The following is a 17,327-nucleotide window of genomic DNA, read 5'->3' as shown; positions in this document are numbered from 1 at the left end:
GTACCGGGATTCATTGATGGCCCATCCTTGTCCAGAGGGATGACCATTTCAGTCCTCCTGTTCAGAAGATATGGTGGGTTTATGATGCATCTTGGGATATTATTGGGGCACATCACAGCTATATTCTTGGCCTAACAGACAGCGCTTTTAAGATCTGCTCCCAACAGATATTTGGAGGAGTTATATAATATGGTATTTGCTGGGGGATGGAAGAGAATGGGGAAGGGGGTAAAGTTGGAGCTGAATTTGTCAGCTAGAAGATTTGCTATATCTGCCAGTTTCATTAGCATAGCTCCATTTATCAGTAGTTAGGCATACTGTTGTGGGTTGCCATTGAGGTTTCAGACATAGCTGAAGAAGGCATTATACTTTTCCTTGACCTGGGATGCCATCTTTACCTCAGAATTTGCTTTGTTGGACTTAATTAGTCCTCCTAGTTGTATATATTTTTTTTCCTGAGAGAGTTTTTATACTTGTTGGTGCTATACATCTTAATTTTAACTGACTTTTTTTCCTTTTTTTATACAATCTATTTAATTTTGAATTAATGAGTATGGCATCTGGTTGAATGGTGTGTGCTTCCAATAGAAGTATAAGCTATGGTTATCATAGGACATAGAGGGTGACCTGTCACTTGTTTAGGATATGGTATGTACCTTTTGCCATGGCAATCTAGATGTGGAAGAACTCCAGTGCCTCATCCAGTTTAACTGACCTAGAGGTATTCTTGTTATTGATGTCGAATGAGACACCTCCACCTTTGGTCCCTGCCTGTAATTTTGCTGTTCTAAATGTTTGGGATGAAATGAAGTCTTGAACTGCTATGGTATTCTCTGCAGCTTTAAGCCATGTCTCAGTAATGAACAGATGTCTGCAGTCTTCAGGGTGAGCAGAACTTGAGGGAGTGGAGCTTTTAGAATCCTGGCATTAACTAGTAATACTTTTAGATTTCCTTTGGTAGATTTTGCTATGTTGGAAGTTTTGACAATTTGGCTTTGTATGTGGGAGGGCAATGTTTTAGCCAATATTCAAAAGCCTAGAGAGGACATGGCACCCTCGGCATAGCAAAGAGGTTTGTTAACCATGTCCTCCCATACTAACAAATATTGTATCCTTCTAAAATAACACCAGAAACCAAGTGAATTATAATAGTCATCTTCTTTTTGAATTGTGGCATCATTCTTGGTGAGGGTAGAATGATGCTCAGTGCTAGTCACATACCAGCCTTTGCACATAGTCCAAGAGCTCCGTTACTCACTTCATATTGTCTAGGAAGATATGTTTCAGGTTAATTACACCTACTTGGACAATGAATTATACTGGTGCATGTGGTGCAATGACTTGAGTCCATGCATAACTTGTCGGACCCTGTCCCATGACAGGCAACTGGCCATTATTTTCTTGTTGTTCTGCCTGGTGAGTTGAGCATCAATATGTCATAGTATTGAGTCCCCTATGACTAGAATCCTGGGTGTGTATTGGTGTGCCTTATAGGCTTTGTAGTTGAGGTGCCACTGAATGTGGCCATATGTGCAGGGTTAGATGTTGTTGCTGTTACTGTGCTTTTCAGTTTGCTGAGGATAATTTTTCATGTAGAATGTCTAGGAAGTCTTTGGAGTTTGGGAATATTGCAATTAAGTGCCTCAGCATAAATAGGCCTATGTGTGGGGTATGTACTATGTGTGATGGATGTAGCAAGTGTGTTTCTTACCACCATATTGTTATCTTGAATGGCTTTACACAAGAGTTTTACCTCAAGAGATATTGTGTATATATACATCTCTCGCATACTGTTTTTTTTTTTTTTGTGGATTAAATGACTTTCAGTGAACATTAGACAATCGTTACATTGTCTCAAGATTCCCATATCTGAAAAACTGGCTCCAGAGAAATTGAAAAAGTGCATATCCATGATGGAAGGTCCTTTATTAAGTGAGCTACAAGCGTGTGCTGTACGATGGGATTAATAGTGGGCTGACTAAGGGTGATTTTGTGACTAGAAATTAGAGTAGGCTATTTATTTCTAAATTCAAGGGGCAGTGCACATCAAACCACAAACTAGTGGGTGTATACTACCTATTGTACGAAGGAGTTACCCTACACTCACAAAAGTTACTGGTACATTTAATTCTAAATTCAAGGGGCAGTCCACCTCAAACCACAAACTAGCGGATCTGTACTACCTATTGTGCAAAGTAGTTACCCTACACTCACAAAGTCACTGGTACATTTTCAGAGGTAGTTCTATATGGAACATTTGGTTTCTAGCTTTCTACCTTTACACAGGGCACACCTAACTGTAAGTGCACATGATCAGTATCATGCAAACATGCTAAATTTATACAGGCACTTAAAACACAAGAAAATGGCTTCTAAGCCCTCTGGCCAATAAAACATCTACATTTACAACTTGCTATAGACCAGACCACCACCTACTTCCACTATATAAAATATCCCAGTTTACTTAAGGAAAAAACACACACCAAAAGACTGCTTGATAATGCATGCTACCATAAAATAATTTTAATAAACTAAATAGACAATGCACTTTCAAGTAAATCAGCAACAGCAAGATAATTTGAATAAATGCAATAATTTCAATCTTAAATAAAGAAAAATCAGGAATCAATCACTTAAGTAGTTACTGGAAGTGAGACTTTTAAATGCAAGTACTTATCTTTTGCCTGGTTAGCACATGATATAAGTAAATAACTTCAGAGGCATATGCTAAGTACATTAATAACTGAGGTTGTTATTAGAAGCCTGAGACCTAGCAATCTGAGACTGCAAACGTGTGAAAAATAAAACGTAATTTAGGCATAATAATACCAAATTCTGATCTTGCTCTTAAACTCTTCAAGTGTGTTGTTTAAAGTAGCCTTCACACCCTCTACCTCTGATATGGAGTACTATTCCACTGATATCATTATATCTTGGAGAAGTGTAATACCCTTTGATAAAAAAGTCCTGGAGATGGTATTTCTGTATTTACAATTGTAGTCTTATGGTTAAAAAGATCAGAAATATGGTTCTCAAACATTAAAAAGTGACAAATAATTAGATTTTTACTTATAATCTAAATGATATAACTGATTCAGTTTTCAGTCGGTACTCTTCATTTCACACATATACCCGGAATAATTCACAAACCCCTGGATTCACGAAGCTCCTTGCAAGAATAAGGCTATTCTTGCACGGAGTGGTTCATGTCGGTTTAGGATAGCAGCGCACCTTGCATATGCACGAAGTCATGCTGCTATCTAAACTAAACAGACACAAACCAGGAACGCATGCAGGGGGCATGTGTCAGCAGTTGCAGCACCTAAAACATGCCCTCTTCACTCTGAAAGTGCCGTATGGCACTTTCTAACACAGATGAGTGTCAAACTATATAATATTAGAGCCTGGCTCTAATATTATATAGTAAATGAGTATCCACAGACACTGAAATGTAAATAGCTAACATTTCAGTGTCCACAGACACTGAAAAAAAATTTACCACAAACACCTATAGAAGGCTGCAGCCTTCAAGTGCACACCTCCAAATGTATGCACTCTTACCCTACATGCATGGAAGCAGTAGGGCAAGAGGAAAGGAATAAAAAAAAATGTAATAATATTTTTTTCATGAAATAAATCCGAAGTTTAAGTGCCGCACAGCTTGTTTGCATGGCGTGCCGCTATGCTTAGCCTGGCTGAAATCCTGAAAATTATAGACAAGTGCTACTGTGATAGCAATCATCATTAAGCTGCTGTAGCATAGTGGTACTGCCATGATATAGCATGTAAAACATGCTCAGTTTGAATCCCTCCTCTGGCAAGTTATTTAATAAACTTTTATGGAATGTGAATGCTAGATGTCAATCATATGGCACAGAAGAGGTGGGAATATGTGAAATATAAATGTAAAAACCAATTTATAACTTTAATGAAAAAAATAGATTTAAGTAATGCTTTGCTAGTGTAAGCATTGCTTACCTGCATTCAGCTCTGCTTAGCTGGTGTAAGCATTGCTATGCGGATTTGCACAGTGCTAAGCACAGTGCAGCATATTAAAACTGACCAATCATGAAAAAGTGCGAGAAAACTGCCCTATTTAAACTGCACAGGTGGGAATACAGCCATAACCATTTGGGATTGCACACAGCAGGACCAAAATGGCTGATGTCAGAGAAGGTGTGCGCTTCCAAGGGCAATGTTGGGGTATCCAGGAGTCCAGGGTCATGGCTGGGCTCCTAGTTAAAAACCATGATGGGAGACTGCTGCGGGGCCATTAGCAGGGTTGCAGTACAATGCAGAGGCCTGGGACCAGCTTGCATGTGATCTCACCAGTGCCACTGGCATACCCCGGACTGGTGAGCAGGTACATCTCCACCTTAATGACCTGAAGCAGAGGAGGGGTGCACTCTTTGACCAGTGGATCCAAGAAGACCAAGCACAGGATGTCCCACCTGTCTGTAAGTATGCATTTTTATGTATCTCTAAGTATGGAAAAAGTTCAACTTGTGACTGTGCAGGTGTGATTAATGTGTGATGTCTCCCCATACAGCTGTTGCAGAGAGGTCCCAGAATGTGCAGGCTCATGCACAGTGACTGGCATGGCTGCAGCGGTGGTATGGTGAGTACAGAATACCCCCTACTATTAGTAATAAGAAATCAAAATTATAGTAATGGTAGTACTGCTTGTATATATAATTGTGCTGTAAAAGTAAGGAATAAATGCCTGTGTCAGGCTGCCAGTGTTACAATGGAGTATTCCCAGTTGCTGTGTAAGACAGATATCAGTAGCAAACAAGGAACAATATGCAGGAGAGGAATATTAGAGTATGTATGAGTGTGTTGGAGTGAACCTGCCAAGAAAGTGCCATGTCAGGGCTACTGTAACAGCTAGAAATGAAAAGCATTCACCTGTGCAGATCATGCAGGAATAGTAATTGTGGAGTTCTGAGTCATACACAGATATGTATGTCAAAACTAATAAAGTGATCCCAAACATTGGTGTGTGTCATCTCACTTGTACCTGATAAATAGAAATGTGTATGTCCTGCAGAATGCATTAACTGAGGTGAACTGAATTAGCACTGCTTGTCTGCATACTTTAGAATGGGCATGTCAAATAACTGGAAAAAAGCAACAGTACATATCCCCATCAGAATGTGTTTTACTGGGGGGCGTGGCCAAGGATGAACACAGGATAGCAGCAGATTTCTTCAGCTCCACCAATTTCACAGCACTGACAGGAAATAATTACTTTAAAAATTAATTTATGAAGTAATTTTCTTTCTAAATACGTTTGGAATATCTGTTTCTTGAATAATATCTAAAAAAGAAAGAAAATTTCAATAATATTCCTGTCAGAAAACACTTTGGAAATTTCTCTGTCAGCTCCTCTGTTTGAAATGAGTTCCAGTAAGACAAATTCTCAAGATTCCAGCATCAAGAAAGAGCTTCAGTCTCTGATATCTACAATTCAGCAACTTACTACCAAAATGGACAAATTGGATACTAAAATTGATAACTTCATAGAAAAAACTACAAAACAAATAGATTTGTTACATCTAGACTTGCACCAACAGAAGACTCAGATTACAGGCATAGAAGAGACTGTAAATGACATGGAGAATAGAATCCAAGAAGAAGAAATCAACATTGAGTTTTTTGCTGAAACAGAACACACATCTACAAACTAAACTTGATGACCTGGAAAATAGATCTAGGCGCAATAATATTAGGATTTTTGGACTGCCAGAAAATATAGAAGGTAACAATATTACTTCTTTTTAAATACATGGCTCCCCAAAACTTTAGACTTGCCAGAAGCATTTTCTTTTGGTATTGAAAGAGCCCATAGATCCATATCTAATTTTAACTCTAACAAAAAGTATCCTAGATCAGTTATAGTTAGATTTCTATCATCCTTTGACAAAGAGATGGTACTTAAATCTGCATGGGCTAAAGCACCTGTTAAAATTAACGAGGCAACTGTGCGTTTTGACAATGACTATTCTTCCTTGGTAATAACTAAAAGAAAAGTTTTTCTGCCATTAATAAGAGAGCTTAAGAAAGCACAGTTTAAAACCTACCTTCTGTTTCCTGCCAAACTAAAAATCTTTCTACCTGATGGCCCTAGAATTTTTGAAGACTTAGACTCTGCATTGCTGTATATCAAAAAAAATAAGATTTTGGATAAAATAGAGGAAATGGAATGGGCTAGTTCTTCATTAAAGAGGTTGGCAACAGAAGCTTCTTGGAAGACTTCAGAGAAGAAAAAAAGACTAAAAAACAAATGACTTGTTCTATGTTTTTTTCTTTTTTTTCTCTCTCTCTTTTTTATTCACTATTAATCTCTTTAAATACAGTTACTGCATCTCCAGAAAGCCACAAATATTCTGAAAAAGATTTAATCAAAGTTATTTTTTGTGTACAAAGAACTGTTTTGTTTCATAAATAGTCAAAATATCTGAGGAACAAATAACAAGCTATCAATCAACTTGTTTCTCTTTGTGATAAAGAGACCCAAGGTTAGTAATTTGATACATTTTTTTTCCTTCTCTCTCTTCTTGTTTTAAATAATGACATTCTTTTTAGATTATGCATTCAGTAAGGGGTGGGAGAGGGCAGGGAGAGAAGTATGATGAAAATATGATAAGTGGAATAATAACTTATTAATTCTTTTTTAAAAAAGTATATATGCTGTTTAAATACTGTTGCTAATTATTTTGCCATGATTCTATTGCTTATACTTGTTTACAAATAATATGTCATGATTTAATTACTAATAATTAGAACTAAATAGTAGTAAATAATATGTTTCATATCTATCTTTATTAATATAAACAGAAAGTAATATTCCACTGTAGATACTTTTTATAGCTTCCTTTTTATCTTTTCTCTTTCTTCTCTTACTCTCTTTTTATTTTCTACTCTCTTTTTTTTTCTTTTCTCTCTCTCTCTTTTTCTTTCATATAAGTACATTTACATGCTTTTGATAATACTGATGCATGTATATAATAAGATTTGTATAAAAAATTGAAATGGGGCATACAAAATTAGTTGTATTATATATTAATAACTGTGGGCTTAGTTTCACTGTCATAGAGACTGTAATAACTTGTAAAATACTTCGCGAAGGTTTTACTCTGTTTAGTTTCATTTGTATTGCTAAATGAATGTCAGTCACTTGCATTTATTAAAATTCCCGCCAGAATGTTAAGGGAGACAATTTGGGATGTGGGTTACCTCGTGAATAGTGTCCTCGAGTTGTTTTAAAAGCTTCAACACTCAGAATTCACGAGAAGCTGAATGCAGTCAATTTGAACTTTGACCCCTGAATTCACACTGACACATCGCAGATTCAAGAAGAACACTCTACCAGGAAGTAGAACTGCTGCAAATGCGACTCTGCGATGGAAAATGAACTCTATAACATTTAAATGTGAGTTATTTTTTATAACTACTTACTTATTCATGTTATAATTTATAAAATATGAAAGTTATAATGATTTTAAATGATTCAGTATCCCACAGTAAGCAAGGGTGATATTTTAGAAGGCATAGAAAGTAAAACATATATACATATGTTTTTGAAAGTTTACATGACTGCAACATATTAATGTATGTAAATACTTATGATTTAAACATATATAATACTACAATTCATTTGACTTATCTAATTGACAAGCATAAATATCATTATGATTTTATCTTAGAAGAAGTTGTCATGTGACATATTTTAAAGCAGCAGTTCAGATATATAAAATACAGATGGCTTTCTTCACAATAATTTAAGTATATCTGGGAATTTATATAGCTATGCAGTATGATTTGTAACCATATTTATGTACATAAATATTTTATTTAACTGGCAATAATAAGTATGAGAAAAAAGCTTTGATGCAAGTAATTTAAAGTCTTTTAGAAGCTGTTAACTGCATTTCTATGACAGAAAATAGGTATATCCTAATATATGTAATGTCTGAACCATAATAGCCTTAGTTATTGATTCTAAATGAAAATAAGAACTTATTCTTACAAACTTTGAATAAATTAATATGTAGATATGCCCCCCCCCCTTTTTTTTCTCTCTCTCTCTCTCTCCCTCTCACTTTTCTTACTCTCTCTCTCGGTTCCCAATATCAAGTTTATTTGAATGCTATTTGATTATAAATGTATTATACTAAATAGATGTACATAGCAGTATGAATTGTTTCTAAAAGTTCCTATTTGTTTATATGATGCTGATTTATCAAATGTTTAGCTTTGTCTTACTAGATAATCTAATTGAAAGAGGTTAACTTTAGTTAATAATAACCAGTATTAAATTGATAAGGTGGCAGCTGAGATACTGCTGCTTAGGGTAGGGGGTTAACTTGAGTGGTATGTGCTACTCAAAGTTGGAGTTTTTAACTCCAGGCTGGGTGCAAGGTTTAATCCTTATATTATTTTCTTCTGTTTACTGTTGTTTGTATATAGTTCTGACATCCACAATACATTTTATAAACTCATTGTCACTACAAACAAAAATGAAGCTTATACAAAATTCCATAAGAGTCTCAATAAATATAGCTATATTTAAAAGTACACCTAAAGGAGGAGGTATAACATTACTTATTTTGTTAATTGTTATTCTGATTATAAGTTTTATATGTTTTAAAAATGCTAAGTGACTTCTCTAAAAGGAATTTCTTTAAACATTAATGGACTGAATAATCCATGTAAAAGGGCAAGCTTAATGAGATACATTAATTTACATAAGGCCAACTTAGTATTCCTTCAAGAAACACATCTCTTGAAAAAGGATATTGATAAATTAGCCACTAATAAATATACAGTATTAGTTAGTTCAGAGCACACTCAGAAAAAAAGAGGAGTGGCTATTTTATGGAATAAAAGTATGCCCATACCTAAAACTATTAAGTCTTATGAAGATGATAAAGGAATGTTTTATATGGTTACAATACAAATTAATGGAAAGACATATACATTAATCAATGTATATTGGATACCAGGAATTGGTATTAATACAGTGAAATACCATCTTAATAAGATCATATCATTCTCTATAGGAGATATTATTTTAGCAGATGACTTTAATTGTATCCTACATGAAAAAGATACTACTACTATAGGAAAAAGGAAAATTACATCTAATGCAAAACATTTAAAGGACTTTGTTAATTCTTATCATTTAAATGATATTAATAATCAGATAGACTCAAAATCATTACCATACACCTTTTTTTCTAACAGATATAAAACATATTCAAAAATAGATAGAGTCTTTATTTCTAACCAGATGGTAACAGAATTAATTAATTCTAAAATCATTTTGTGTCCTATATCAGATCATAATTCAATTGTCTTTGAGTTCATGATAAAAAGTACTTACAATGTTCAGATCAAAAGGATACCAGCTTACTTAACTCAACTAAAAGACTATAAAGATTATATACTTTCAGAAGTGCAGCATTTTTTAGACATAAATAATACTCCTGAAGTCTCCATTGTTTATGTTTGGGATGCTTTAAAATCATATCTATATGGACAAAGTATCAGATGGTATAATAATAAAAGGAAATCTTGGGATAAGGAATTATTAGATATTCAAAGTAAATTAGACTCTTATAAGCATAATAATAAATAAAATATTATGGACAAAAAAGTCATTGAAGAAATAAACAAACTAAATGAGAAATACAAAGAAATTTTAACTCATAAAGTTAAAATAATTTTAGAGAAATACAAGTTTTTGTCTTACTCAATAAGTCCCAAATACTTACATAGACTTAAAAATAAAACAAAAAGGTTGAATAAGCAAAATCATATCAAATAAATTTTCTCTCTAAGGAAAAAGAAGAATGTTTCTAGTCTACCAGAAATATTAGATGAATTTAGAAATCACTTTCACAAAATTAATCATAATAACATTAACATGGAACCTAAAGATAAAATAAAGAAATTTATTACTACAAACATGAATAAAAAACTTAATAAACAACAGACTAAACTATTGGATAAAAATATTTCATATACAGAGGTTGTTACACAAATAAACAAGCTTAAATCAAACAAAGCACCAGGTAATAATGGTATTATACCAGAGATATATAAAATTATTTCTAAAAGTACATACTCATTAATACATAAGGTTTTTATTTTGGCCCAAAATGAGTTAATAACTCCCCCATCTTGGCAATACACATTTATTTCGCCAATTTTAAAACCCAATAAAGATCCAACTAGATGCACTTCATATCGACCTATTTCATTACTTAATGTTGATTATAAAATGTTTATGAGTATTTTTGCTGATAGATTGAAGACAATCATCCCAGGCATTATAGATATAGATCAGACAGGCTTCATTGTAAATAGAAATACTTTTGATAATATAAGGAGAACTCTAACATTAATTGATTAGCAAATAGGAGAAAGAATGATTTAACACTTATTAGTCTCGACATAAGTTCAGCATTTGATTCAGTAAGTTGGGACTACTTGTTTATCTTAATGAAGTGCACAAACTTTTCAGATGCATTTGTAAATCTAATTGAACATTTATATAAAGGAGCATTGGCTTACATTAAGATAGGAACATATGTCTCACAAAAAATACCCATTTTAAAAGGTACAAAACAAGGGTGTCCACTCTCTCCATTATTATTTACTTTAATAATGGAGCCTTGGGCTAATCTGGTCAGAAACAGTACTGATATAGAAGGATTTGATATAGATGAAAATACAACATCTAAAATTCAACTTTTTGCAGATGATGTTCTAATTACATCAGCAGGATCTAATTCTTCTATGCAATCCCTATTTGATAAAATGACGAATTTTAAAAATATTTCTGGTTTAATATTCAATGAAGAAAAAACTAAAATACTACCTATATATACACGAAAAAATGTTCTCATTAGTGATTTTAGTAAATATATACCCAATTCAGGTCAGATAACTTACTTAGGTATAATATTAACTAAGGATATCAAATCTATTATACATAATAATTATAATACCTGTCTTCTTAATATACAAAATCTTTTCAATACCTGGAATAATATGTTTTTTACTATGGAAGAGAGACTTATTAAAATGATAATATTCCCCAAGATATTATACTTAATACAATCAATAATACTCCCACCTACAAAAATAATTATCAAGAAATTGAATACACTAATGTTAAATTTCTTATGGGCACCTAATAGACCTAGGATTGCATTAAAGAAACATACTAATAGCTGGTCTCAAGGGGGCATTTCTTTTCCAGACTTTAACTTATATACTATCTCTTCTATTATAAAAGTTATTACTTTGTTAATAGATCAGTCATATGTTGCAAAATGGAAAGATTACTGGGAACTAATTAGTATTCACTTCATGAAAATCTCTTTAACACATAAAAATATGATTGTAAGTAACTCCATGTTATGGTTACTAAAAGAATTTTGTACTTCACCTATTACACCAAAATATATAGTTAGTTATCCATTAAACATTATTATTAGTTATCATAATTTTATATTCATGCATCCTAAGTATAAGGAATGGAATTTTATTATATTCCTTATAATGTATACACGAGGTATGCTTTTGTCATCCACTTCTGAAAGAACTCATTTAGTCACAGAAAATGATCTAAAGTACTGGTATCAGTTGCTATCTGATAATAAAGTTAAAATTTTAGATTTCTTAAAACAAGAATTTGATCTGAGAGAAACTTGTTGGTTAGAAGTTCAGACCTTTAGACAACATCTTATTAATAAAATTGATTTAATGTCTATAACAGTTAAAGAATGTATTCCAACACTGATTGATTACTTGATATTAAATTTACAACATAAAGTTTCTGATAAAGGAAAGCTTTCATACATACATAAAATTATCAGAGAAGAAACTTATTACAGTGTAGATACCTATTGGAATTATTTCACTTCCATTAATGGTGAATCACCAAATCAACAAGATAAACAATATATATTGGAATCTGCCTATGAAACTACTTCTTCCATTATTTGGAGACTTTTTACTTGGAAATTTTTACATAGATCCTTTTATACACCTTTGACGATGAATAAAATAAATAATAAAGACAATCTATGTAAAAGATGTAATGTAGAAATTAATGCTGATTGGGCACATATGTTTTATGACTGTATAAAATTGAAAGAATATTGGAAGTCAATCAATGATTTTTGCAGGCTCTTTTACAGATAATTTCATTATTTCTAAATCTCTTATATTATTCAACACTCCTGTTCCTCAAAGTGTTAAAAAGGTTAAGCTTCCCTTGTTATGGTCTATTCTAGCAGTGGCTAGAAAAATAATAACCAGAAATTGGATTTCAGATACTCCTCCTTCGTTTAATGAATTTAAAAATGTTATGACTGTAGTGTGCCATATGGAATTGATGACAATAAAATCAAGAACAACTAGAAAAACATCTTACTATATTATATGGGATACTTTACAAAATCTGTTAAAAAATCTTAGCTTCAATAGCATGGTATTTTAGTTTAATTAATCAATTTGATTGTAGTGGATGTCTTTGTAAATACTTTGGTTATTTTATTGAATGTTATAACCATTTCTATTTTAATTACTTGTATAAAATTGTTATGATATTTATTTTGTATGTTAAAAACAATAAACTTGTTTTAAAAAAAAAAGAATGTGTTTTACTTGTTTGTCTGCCAGCATTGCCCTGTGTTAACCTTTCAATTTCAGCCGTATGTAGCTGTGAATGTACACAACAATCAGCAAGTTGATTGTAAACCAGTCCTCAGTACACCAGCAAACAAAGTCCAAGAAAAGAGGCACTGGAAACATTCAGAGACTTTTATTAAAATCGCCTCAAGGGCTTATAAATTACTTTTATAATCATAAATTTAAAACTATGTTCCTCACCCATTTCTAATATATGCTTACTAAGTGTATTAGTGGTGACTTTATGTTTAATTTCACTAAGATGACCAGCTATAGGTTCCTTGAATTTTCTGTTCGTCATTCATACATAATAACACTCACAGAATGTGCACTTGCCCATATAAACTAAGTTGCTTGTATTGCAATTCCCATAAGCATGTAAAATGAAATATTTTCCTGTTACTGGATGCTTTATTGATTTATCTGTATATAGATGCTTACAATAAACACAATTATTACATCTGAAAGTACCAAGCTTATTTCCTATGCCATTAAAAAACTTTTTGGTTGTTCTTTATAACATAATGTTTGTTTCAACGTACTATTGCATTTGTAACCAAACAAGGGGGGTGGGGGGTTCAACTATATCACCTAGTCCTTGAACATCTCGTGAAATTGTCCAGTGCTTATGAATTATGTTTTTAACTGCTTTAGTGTTCCTATTATATGTTAACAAACATCTTGTCTTGTTTGTTTTAAATTTGTCACTTGTATCAGACTGGTATGTCTCACTAAAATAGGGCTGCACCTCTCCTCTTAAGCTTGACTGCTTAACTTCTCTTCATGCACTGTATACATCTCTTTTAGAGTACCCTCTATCTACAAAATTTGTACCCACACAAACTAACTGATAATCAAATCTATCTTCAGCTGTGAATGTACTGAGAAATGTATAAGGCTAAAAGGTGCAGACCTAAAACCTACACTGTGTACTCAGGAATCTAAATTGCAGTATGTAGATGTAAAACAGTCAAATGTGCAATCCAGCTAATGTGCACGTTTCACAAACAGTGACACCAATATCTGTTATATAAGCAGAAAATGTACTGAAAATGGGAAACAAATAATGCAACGTGATAAGAAAAAGTACTGTGCACAAAAATATGAACTAGATAGAAATGTCACAAAAACACAGTACTTCTCCAGTAACTCAGTCTGATAAGAACTACGCTTGTAGTTCAATTTTGCACACACAGCACAGTTCAAATCCAGGGACCGCCACTAACATCTCAGCTTGGTTCTACGGTTTTAAACTGCAATCTGAATAGAAAAAATAATGTACTGCAACACATGCATTTTCCATACAGGGCACACAGTAAAGCAATCTGAATAGAAATACTAGTGTGATGTGTATAACTATGAAAGGTGTACAATTGCTGTATTGATCAGCCCCAATCCTACAAATAGATGCAAGCTAGACATCAACACTCTGCAGTCTGGCCCAGACAAGCCCCTCAAGTGTCACACTGTCATGGATATTTCCCTAGTTGACCAGAAACCTGCACACAGAGAATTTCCCAGTAGATGTATGTGAAAGACACAACACACACTCCAGGGCCTGCAACTAATATGTGAATCTGAAATATGTGTAGGAACAGCAATGTAATGTGCACACAGTTCATCTGGACAGGCCTACAGGTAAAGAAATTGGCATAGAAACAGGTCTGATGTGTATAACTAAAATAAGGGTACAACTGCTCTGTTGATATCTACAGCTGTTGGTGTGCTGTAGCAGCCCCATGGCCCAGGTAGAGTGCAAGTGTGGTCATAATGTAGAGTAGTAAATAGCAGTGTACTGACAAATATACTTGATAGCAGCTGTCAATTGAATGTGGTCTCTTGCCCCACCACTCAACTGATCCAGCCATCACACTGAAACCAACATGGGTATGTTCCTAAACAAACCACTACTGTTTGGGACCATTGTTCCATTTGGTTTATCATTGATTAAAATGTGTGCATACTAATATCCCCTGTTGAATAATCATTTTATTGCCTGCCTGACATACCACTAACTGGCATGCTGTTGCAACCCTGAATGCCATTCCATATATGCATGGGGTTCTGTTTGCAATGGCACTGTTATAATTGCACTGTTTTGGGTTAATGGAAATATCCATGCATGCTATTTTGACTAATGTTGTAATGTGTTGTGCATGGCTAACCAATATTCATTGTTAATTTCCACACCATAGCACATATTGGAAGACAGATCCCAGGGGATCTGCCTCTCCCACCCCACCTGGCCGAGGCACCAGGTCCCAGCATGTCTAGGACCCAACCAGACCTCCCTCATCTGCTGGTCCTGCACCACCCTTGGGTGGAACCTCTGCAGGTGATGGGGTTCGCACCTCCCCTTGCAAGTGGGCCCAGTGAGTACATTGTCACCTGGGACAAGGTCTGTGGCATGGTGCGTAGTATCCTCCAGACTGAGCTGGATGACCATCTATGCCAGGTGGAGGGCAAGCTATCACAGCTGCAGGGGCAGGCGGCCCTTCCAACTCAGCCCCCAGCACAGCCACTTTTGGGGCTGTGAAAGAGTAGTGGTGAATGCCATTGGGTGGGGACATCAGTGCCACTACTACAATCTGGGGGAGATCATGAGCCTCAGATTCTCAATCACCCTCCCCATCAAGGTGCCTACCCCCCATGTGTCATACTATTCAGAGACTTTTATTAAAATCGCCTCAAGGGCTTATAAATTACTTTTATAATCACAAATTTAAAACTATGTTCCTCACCCGTTTCTAATATATGCTTACTAAGTGCATTAGTGGTGACTTTATGTTTAATTTCACTAAGATGACCAGCTATAGGTTCCTTGAATTTTCTGTTCGTCATTCATACATAATAACACTCACAGAATGTGCACTTGCCCATATAAACTAAGTTGCTTGTATTGCAATTCCCATAAGCATGTAAAATGAAATATTTTCCTGTTACTGGATGCTTTATTGATTTATCTGTATATAGATGCTTACAATAAACACAATTATTACATCTGAAAGTACCAAGCTTATTTCCTATGCCATTAAATAACTTTTTGGTTGTTCTTTATAACATAATGTTTGTTTCAACGTACTATTGCATATGTAACCAAACAAGGGGGGTGGGGGGTTCAACTATATCACCTAGTCCTTGAACATCTCGTAAAATTGTCCAGTGCTTATGAATTATGTTTTTAACTGCTTTAGTGTTCCTATTATATGTTAACAAACATCTTGTCTTGTTTGTTTTAAATTTGCCACTTGTTATCAGACTGGTATGTCTCACTAAAATAGGGCTGCACCTCTCCTCTTAAGCTTGACTGCTTAACTTCTCTTCATGCACTGTATACATCTCTTTTAGAGTACCCTCTATCTACAAAATTTGTACCCACACAAACTAACTGATAATCAAATCTATCTTCAGCTGTGAATGTACTGAGAAATGTATAAGGCTAAAAGGTGCAGACCTAAAACCTACACTGTGTACTCAGGAATCTAAATTGCAGTATGTAGATGTAAAACAGTCAAATGTGCAATCCAGCTAATGTGCACGTTTCACAAACAGTGACACCAATATCTGTTATATAAGCAGAAAATGTACTGAAAATGGGAAACAAATAATGCAACGTGATAAGAAAAAGTAATTATTGATATCCCCTCCTCCACAGCCAAACAGATCTGCTTTGCAACACAATACCAATGCTTGCAAGTGTCATATCCAGAAACCTACACAACATAGCCACAAGAAGTTAACAGTAATCCATTTCAGCTGTACGATGTCAGGATGGCATCAGTAACATATGCAGAACAGTCTGTCTACCATAGGGAATGTACAATGTGGAATGATACATACACACACACACACACACACACACACACACACACACACACACACACACAAACATTACACTTCAGAATCTTCAATTACTGAAATCTCAAATTTCAGTAATTCAAGACCATGAAGCCTAAAACCAGAATGCCGAAAGTGCATAAGAGCGAATTCAAATATCTCAAATCCATGCTTATGCATTTCTGGTGCATCCAGTGTAGTGTTATGGTGCCTGAAATTGCAGGTGAGTCAGTGTTTGCTTGTGTTTTTGTACATTGCATGTGTGGGTAAGGGTAGGGAGGTGTAAGTGTGAGTGTTGGATTTGTTGGTGTTTGTGTATGTGTGATGTGTATTTGTGTGCAAGGAGAGGAGGATGTTGTGGTTTGAGTTTTTTGTTTTTATGTTATGTGCTACCTCGGAGTTTGTATGTATAAGTAGGGGGGTGGGGGGCTTGCCCCCCTGCTTATCTGTAGTGTAGGGTTGTGTGGTCTGTGTGCTGTGGGTGGAATGGTGTGTGTGTTATGTGGTGTATGGTGTATGTATGTTTGTGATTGTCTGATTCAGGATTGTGGGTTTTAGTTTTGTGAATGGTTCGACTTTATAGTCTCGGGTTACTGAAATTCGGGATTTCAATAATTCAAGATTATGAAGTGAAACTATATATATATATATATATATATATATATATATATATATATATATATATATACACATACATACACATATACATACATACCTCTCAACCTGGAAACATCAAAAACCTGGACAAGGCCCATGAAAAATAAGTACAAATCTGTACGTTG

Source organism: Protopterus annectens, chromosome 3.part0 (assembly GCF_019279795.1).
Source record: "Protopterus annectens isolate FY-2018-M chromosome 3.part0, PAN1.0, whole genome shotgun sequence".
Lineage (NCBI taxonomy): Eukaryota > Metazoa > Chordata > Ceratodontiformes > Protopteridae > Protopterus > Protopterus annectens.
Note: the sequence above shows the minus strand (reverse complement) of the source record.